Genomic DNA, 8482 nt, shown 5'->3' with positions numbered 1-8482 from the left:
GTTGGCTAAAAGTGTCCTCTTCTTTCTTATTCGTTCTAAAACATCTGTTTTATAGTTCGTTTCTAAAAAGATTTCAGTTATTGATGAAAAGTATTTCGTAAAACTATGACATCCCTGAACTTTCTTTAGACAGTGGCGGATCCAGGATATGATCAAGGGAGGGGCTAAACCATATTTTGCCGTTTTATCCAGTGTAAAGCAGAATTGAAGCCCATTGTATCCAGTGTAAATCTGAGCGTCAGTCAAGGGGGGCTACTAGAACTTAAAATCTAAGCAAAAAGTAAGGCTGCATATAGGTAGTGCGTACATTGCTTTATACTATTTCGTTGTAATGTTTACTCTGCATACAATCTGTAGTGTGTATGAAGTTAGTTTATGTAATGGAAACATGCACAGGTAATTTCGTGAGAGGTAAGGAAAGTTCGTGATGGTAGGTTGGTATATTCATGATAACACTATAATTGGTACAATATAATAATGTTGATTGAACATAGGAACGAAATATCAACAGAAATGAAGCGCCTTGTAGTTATAAACCGTCTGATACACATAATAAACTAGCTCTAGTCTACAGAACTACCTAGGGCCTATCCACTATTACATGTGGTATGCAAATATGCCTAACCAATTCTTAATAGCAAATCACACATAGAAACACACACAATTAGGTCCATCAAAAACAGAAATGAAATTCGTTTGAACAAGTTCGTGTAACAGTCAGTCCTCATCAGAACTTGACGGAGTAGTGGCGCAAGAACCACACATAAACGCATCTGACCTGTCGTCCTGCTTTTGACAACGGACATGGTATAGCATTAAATAGAAAGAACACTGGATCCACTTATCCCCTGTCTTATGAAGCACATTGTCTTCATGGCTTTCACCACACACACCACATTCCTCATCATCACGAATTGCCTGTTTCTTATGGATAGGCCTAGCTTTATTGATATAGGAAGATCGTGAAGTCGAAGGTGTATCAGCAGAGTTATTATCTTGCACGTTACTAGGGTTAGAGATAGAGAGCTTTCTCAGTCGACCAACTTCCTTTCTGTCAGTAGTAATAGGACTACTTAAGTTCGTTCAGACGTTTTGCAGACGAATCTCTCTGCTTTCGTCTTTTGGCTCTGGTTTATTGCTGCGCATGCGGTTGGGATTGCAAGCAACTTGGCAAGGGAATCAGAAGAATCTGCGTTCCTATTGTTTGAAGAACTTCAGCGACTGAAGATTCAGAAGAGACATTGTTAATCCTCGATGGACCAATTGCTTCTGCGGTAATAGCACTAGGATTGAGTGGATATTTCTTTTTGTTTTCTTTCTTTTCTTTCTTTCTTTTTTTTAAGCAGCAATGATGTTTGAAAGTGAAAAGTTCTTATTAAAATGCGTATGAAAACCAGATCGGTTTGGTTTGGTCAGAGTTTGGTTTGACGACATATCCCAGTTTCGTCGCAGTTCCAAATAGCTTCTGGACAATTACCGACTTCTAAGTCTTCCAGAACATATTGGAATTTTGTGTAGAATTCAGAGGTTCTCCAGAACTCTCAGAGTTATTCCGTATCTTTTCTTGAACTCACAACACCACCATTTACTCGCACATTCACTTTCACTGTTATTGAAAAAATATTCTTTCCTTGCTGTTTTAGCAATCTTGTATGCGAGACTCCTGATTTGCTTTACCGTAAGGCCAAAGCCAGCTTCCTGCATATCGATAATATTGTGATAAACTTTTAATTTCAGTTCAGGTATAAATGCAAAAGGTCTTCCCAGTTTCGGCACTGCAGCATATGTTTCATTTCCAATATCAGCTACATCTTGTCTCTTGAGGAAATCATTTAGGGTACTCCACAGAATTTTCATCTCTTTTGAGGATCTATATACAGAATAACCTTCTTCGTTCACCATTTTAGCTGCCCTTACAAGGTCTTTCTACTCATATGCTCGGTATTTTCCTTTCTTGGGTGGCATCTGAAAGAGGTAAAATAGGCCTAGTTATTCACGATGAATAAATGTAAGCATTTCATTGACAAAACGGGTAAAAACTACAAGCGAAAAGATCAAGATAATAGGACGTTAGGCTATAGGCATATTGGAAGGAAAGTGGACCAAAATCAAGATTAGTTGATAGGGCTATAACCGTATCTAAACTTTAGGCAATTAATTATCTTTGATAGAGTTTTCAATTACGTGTGCAGTTCATTTCATATGTGAATATTGTGGATGAGGCATTTTTATTATTATGAAGCATAGGTAATTTAGTTACAGTAAGGTAATTTAACCTCTACACAAGAATCAGATTGATAATTACACGTGACATTTATTAGACTATTATTCTGTAACATGATAACTACGAACATTTGACCTTCTGAGCAGAAATTAAGCCCTGACCTCAACCTACTTGGTAACTTGTCCATAGATTCAAATATCCATTAAGAATTTTACATATTTTCTTAAGAGCCTCATTTGTTTAAAAAGTGACATTCAGACACACTACTATCACAGAAAATTATATTAATAGTATATCTGTTATGAAACCAAATACCAGTATTTACGTATCTCCTTATGCTTTGGTTTTATCTGATGAAAAAAACAGACGTGATACAATCTTCCGCACAACGTAAAGAATACTCCTTCCTCTGTCTTTTTGTTTTCCTCCAGACCTATTTGTGCACATGGCCCAGCAGCGCCGGCCGACACATGAAGCTGCACCCATGCTCTATCTTGTGGCAAGAAGTTGAAATCTCACTGAGGTTGGTTTCTTTGCTAGTTACTTAAAAAATTATCACGAAATTACTTATACCACGAATATACCTTACTTTACCCTATGTACATACATACATACATACATACATACATACACACATACACCCCCCCACATATATATATATATATATATATATATATATATATATATATATATATATATATATATATATGTATGTATATATATATATATGTGTGTGTGTGTGTGTGTGTGTGTGTATGTATGTATAAAGATACTAGCTGAATGTGTCTGTCTGATACTAATCTACACAGCACATCATTCTAATATGAGCGTGAATCTTTCCCACTTCCTCATTAAATCTTTACAGACAAGTAAGGGATGAGAGAACTTACAAAGGGAGTGAATTGCTATAGTCAATAATATAAACGTAGCATTTTAATATAGATCTATAGATCAGAGCTTTCCAACATGGGTGTCGCGATACCTTGATGTGTTGCGTGGTAGCATCAAGGCTTTGCGTAATTGTTGGTTATAAATTCCGAGTATTAAACAAATGAAGAATTTGTAATAAAAGGATTAAATTTCCTTCTTTTCATTCAGCTCATTAACAGTAGATTTTTCTACAATTTAATGCTAGTAACGTTCAATGATAGCACTAGATGTCTCTGTTGTTAATGGGGCAAGAACACGGAAGTGAGACTGTATAATGAGAAATGCGCTTCTCGTGGTGGCGTAACGGACGTACCTAAGTAGTTGTTGATTTTAACGTCCCTTTCAGCAGCGAGGCTATATGAGACCGACCTACTGATTAACGTGGAATCCGAATCATATGAGCTCCGCCGGGAATCGAACCCGGGTCTATTATCCTATACTGGAGTACTTGCAGGAAAAGCTTGCAAAGCACTGAGATAAATTTTGTAGCAAACTTGGAGAAGTGATAGATGTTGTCAAAAGGAAATATTTTTCCCCTTTTAAATCCATATCCGAGGACTCCTCATTGCTCCTTTACAGGTCTTTGAAGTTGCCGGGGGCCGCGGTGGCTCAGTGGTAGAGCGTTCACCGCTGGTGCATGGGGTCCCGGGTTCAAACTCTGCTCCCGGCAAGTGAACTTTGTGGTGGACAAACACCGTGTGCGTGGGTTTTCTCGGGGTTCTCCCGTTTCCTCCCACTTTCTTCATTCCACCATTTCATTCATTATTCATAATCACCGTCTCCTTTAGCCTAACCGGCATAACCGTGGGACGTAAAACTCAAAGATTTCATTTCATTTTTTGAAGTTGTCATCATAGGTTTCGTCATTCAGAGTAAAGCAAAGCGCCTGCAATGTCCGTCAATCCGTTATACGTAGTTCATCTACGGGTTATCTAGTACTAGGATATCAACCTTAACGCGCTAGAGACAATGTTAATCTTATGAGCTTAAAACAGCCTATAATAATAATAATAATAATAATAATAATAATAATAATAATAATAATAATAATAATAATAATAATAATAATAATAATAATAATAATAGTTTTTAAAGACAGAAATTCACTGAGAACTGGCAAATCTACACAAAATTTGATAAATACCATCGAGAACGTTACATTGCCACAGCTTATGGTTACCGAGATCTTATTGTCGGAAAGAATTGACATTGGCATATAAGCATAGCATTTTAATATATAGGTAAGAATTTGTAATTCTAGCATCTACCACATTAAAGTTGGATAAATTCAGATAAGAATAGTACCAAACATAGGCTATGTACGGTATACTTTAAGATATAAGGGAACTGGATTACAAGACCACCACCTGTCTCAGCTATGTAAAGTTATCGAAATTGACTTATAAGTGTGTGAACCATGAAGAACATACTACAAACAAAAGAACTTCAATTGTAAATCCTGGTTTTCTTTTAAGTAGAGATATGGATCCTATACTAATCACTGTTACAAGCTATATTATGTCTATAAAGACATTATGAACTATTATGTCTGGAGTTATCAATACGAAATTAATGAGTCCTTTTCTTCTTTCTTTTCAGGTTCTTTCATGAAATGATTATGTTGTAGGAAAAAAATGTTCTGATGCAGCTCATCTCTTTGTTCTGTGAAAGAACAACAATTAAGAATTGATTATTGTTCTAGCTCGTTATCAATAACCTAAAAGAATGAGGTAATAAAAAAAATGTTCATTGTACTCTTGTATGTAAAATGGCTTTCTTAGATAAGGTTAAATATGCTGTTGATAGACATTACGTTATCAAGTATCAATCAGGTTTGCCTGCTTTTCTCCCCCAAAAAAGGTACAGTCCGTTTTTAATTTTTTAAACCGAACATTTTAAGCTTCCCATCAAGTAAATAAGACTGCAATGAACTAAATAAGGCTTGAATAGCAGAGGGACTTGTTTTGTGTGTGTCTAAAATTGAAATTTAAAACAGGTATTTTACGACTTCTAAAAAGTAATTGTGAACTTAAGAGTATCTAAGGAACGTAAGGAACGGGTTTTACAGATAATCATCCACTAAAATGGCCATCTTACAAAGCAATCATTCACGTATACAACATGGTATAGAATCACATATAATTCGTGTTTACTTTCCAAACTTTTCTATCAAACTATAAATGAAATTTGTGATTACATGCTTCAAGGGTGGAATTCCAGTAAAATACTACTAATAATTGTATTATTCAGTTTTTGGGGTCCTGCTGCTTGTTAATAGAATGTTAATGTTTTATTTGAAGATTCTACAAAGTTAGAATGCATTGTGCCACTTTGTTTTCAATTCTAAACAGTTTAAAAATGATATTCCATTCCAAGAAGTAAAGTTAAGAAGTAACCTGTAGTCTGGGATACCACGCTCATCAAATTCCAAGCTACTAATTGTAATTCTGAGGATATATTACGACTATTGTTTCATATAATATATATATATATAAACGCACTTTATTTTTTGGGGAGTGGCTTATAAGACAAAATAATTCCTTTTTCTCTTTCTGAAAATTAGCGAATTAATTACATTATTAAATTTGAGGAATATTGTTTTAAAATTGTACAATATTGTTGTGTCATTTCAAACATTGTGAGCTTCGATATCGTACTTACTGAACAACTTTCATCTCCCTGCCAAAGACGTTAAAAGCTAAAATATAGTGATTTTCGTGCAAAAATTCAGTGACATGTTGACTTCATTTAAATTATGTAATGAATTAATATTTTATAATACACGAGAAACAAATATATATCAAAGAATATAAATTCTGTTGCTTACTTAATTTGATATAAAAGTTTATAAAGTGAACGAGAGTTGTATGTGATTATACGTATACCATGTTGTATACGTGAATGATTGCTTTGAAACGTTGCCATTTTAGCGGATAGTTATCTGTAAAACCCGTTCCTTACGTTCCTTAGATACCCTCAAGTTCACAATTATTTTTCTGAAGTCGTAAAATACCTGTTTTTAAACAAGAACACTAAAAAAAAATATGTAAAAGTCATTTGCAACTTCGAGTTTATCGTGCCATGTTCGTATGGAGTTGTAATTTTATGATGCGGACAATTGAAAAGAGTTTAGTTTTTGTCACTTCTACACTACGACCACAAGACTAGAATCTTTTATGAAACAAATCCCTGAGTAGCAGTTTCTAGCTTCTGTTTTATTTTATTTTAACTTATTTGGGAAATTCATTTCTGTATATAGGTCGCGTAAAAACAATCATATTCAACTTTATATATATATATATATATATATATATATATATATATATATATATATATATATATATATATATATATATATATATATATATATTTTCATGTATCTCTAACAATACTTTTCCACTCATGCTAGGATCTCAAGATTTAAGTTATCCTTACTTTCAGTCATAGGAAACTATATATAGAAAATATATTACATAAATTATTACCTATTAATTAAATAATCCAGTTTTACTTTAAACAGTAGAAGCATGCTACAAATAGAAGAATTATGTTTAACGTGGAATAAATTTTATAGTATAATTTATTATTTGTATACTTTTACATATTCCTCCATATCCTCTACTTGCATATATTCCCTAGGAAGTCATCACGTACTCCAGCTTGGATTCCACTGGCATAAAAGACATTATAATTTTTTTCGTGTCCAGAAGTAAATTTAAATTTAAATCTTTAACATAACAAGGATATGTCCTTCAGGTTGAAGGAGACGGATATTAATGTTTATTATGAAAGAACTGGTGGGATGAGAATGCAGAAGGAAACGAGATATGACCGAGAAAGCTCACTGACACGATGTTGTCCACCACAAACTCACATATCTTGCAATCAAACCTGGGACACCTCACACCAGAGGTGAGCGCTGTACCGTTTATTTACCGTACTCCCAGAAAAGTAAGTTGAACACCCTTTATAGTGGTGATAAATACGAGGGCGGGGTGAAAAGTTCTCGGCCTGATCCAGAGATGGCACTCCAATCAGTAAAATTTTATTGTTCTTGCCTGGGGGTGTTTTTCAGTTGTTCGTGTAACAAGTGTCAACTTGTTCTCTCAAGTAGTTTGTGTGCAGACACTGTTGCAGTTAGACGTCTTGCGTGTTAGTTGTAAAAATGGATAAACTTAAATATCGTGCGGTAATCAAATTTTTCGTTTTGGATGGATTAACCACTACGGAAATTCATCCGAAGTTGACAAAAGTTTACGGGGACTCTGCTCCTTCCATGTCAACCGTTAAAAAGTGGGCAGCTGAATTTAAACGTGGTCGCACATCCCTCGAAGATGACCCACGTGAAGGAAGGCCGAAAACCGCAACCACACCGGAAACAATCGAAAAAGTGCATGATATCGTGTTGGACGACAGGCGAGTGAAGATGAATGAGATAGCTGAGAGTGTGAGGATATCAGAGGAACGGGTACGAAACATTTTGCACAAAGAAATAGGGATGCAAAGCTCTACGCAAGATGGGTGCCGCATTTGCTGACTGTCGACTAAAAGCAAATGCGAAAACGAGAAGAGGCCTGGCTTGAAGAAGAAGAAAATCATCTTTCACCAGGACAACACACCTGTTCACAAGGGTGCGTTGGCGATGGGAAAACTGCGGGATTTGGGGTACGATTTGCTCGGCCATCCCCCATATTCTCCTAATTTGGCACCATCGGACTTCTTTGTGTTCCCAAACTTGAAGAAATGTCTTTCTGAGAAGCGCTTCAGATCGAATGAAGAAGTTCAGAGGGTCATGGATGAACCTGCCAGACTCTCACTTCCGGAAAGGAATACTGATGTTGGAGAAACGCTGGACCAAGTGTATTGAAGTTAAGGGAGATTATGTCGAAAAATAAAATCATTTTTGAACTGAAATTCGCAGTCTTTCATTGTCAGACCGAGAACTTTTCACCCCGCCCTCGTATCATCATGATCATAAGAATTCAGCTATTATTGGCAGGTCACTTGCCGCAACTGAGAAGCTTCCGTGCTCCACTGTCTTCAGCTAAACTCTTCGTTTTCACGTATAAATTTTCTATTTTGATATCCTCCATTAATTGTAACCTCTTGCACCCCCTCCTTCTCTTTCCTGCCACCATACCCTCTAGCACGTCTTTCATGATACAGTTCCTTCTTAGCCAATGTCCCAACCAGTTTGTCTTCCTCTTCTGAATAATATCTAAACCTGTTCTTTTCTTCCTTACCATTTCTAACACCCTCTCTTTAGTTTTCGTTTCGACCTAACTAATTCGCTTCATTCTTCTCCACACCCACATTTCGAAAGTTCCT

Source organism: Thermobia domestica, chromosome 2 (genome assembly GCF_964235325.1).
Source record: "Thermobia domestica chromosome 2, izTheDome1.hap1.1, whole genome shotgun sequence".
Lineage (NCBI taxonomy): Eukaryota > Metazoa > Arthropoda > Insecta > Zygentoma > Lepismatidae > Thermobia > Thermobia domestica.
The sequence above is the reverse complement of the archived record's forward strand: the minus strand, read 5'-3'. Positions refer to the sequence as shown.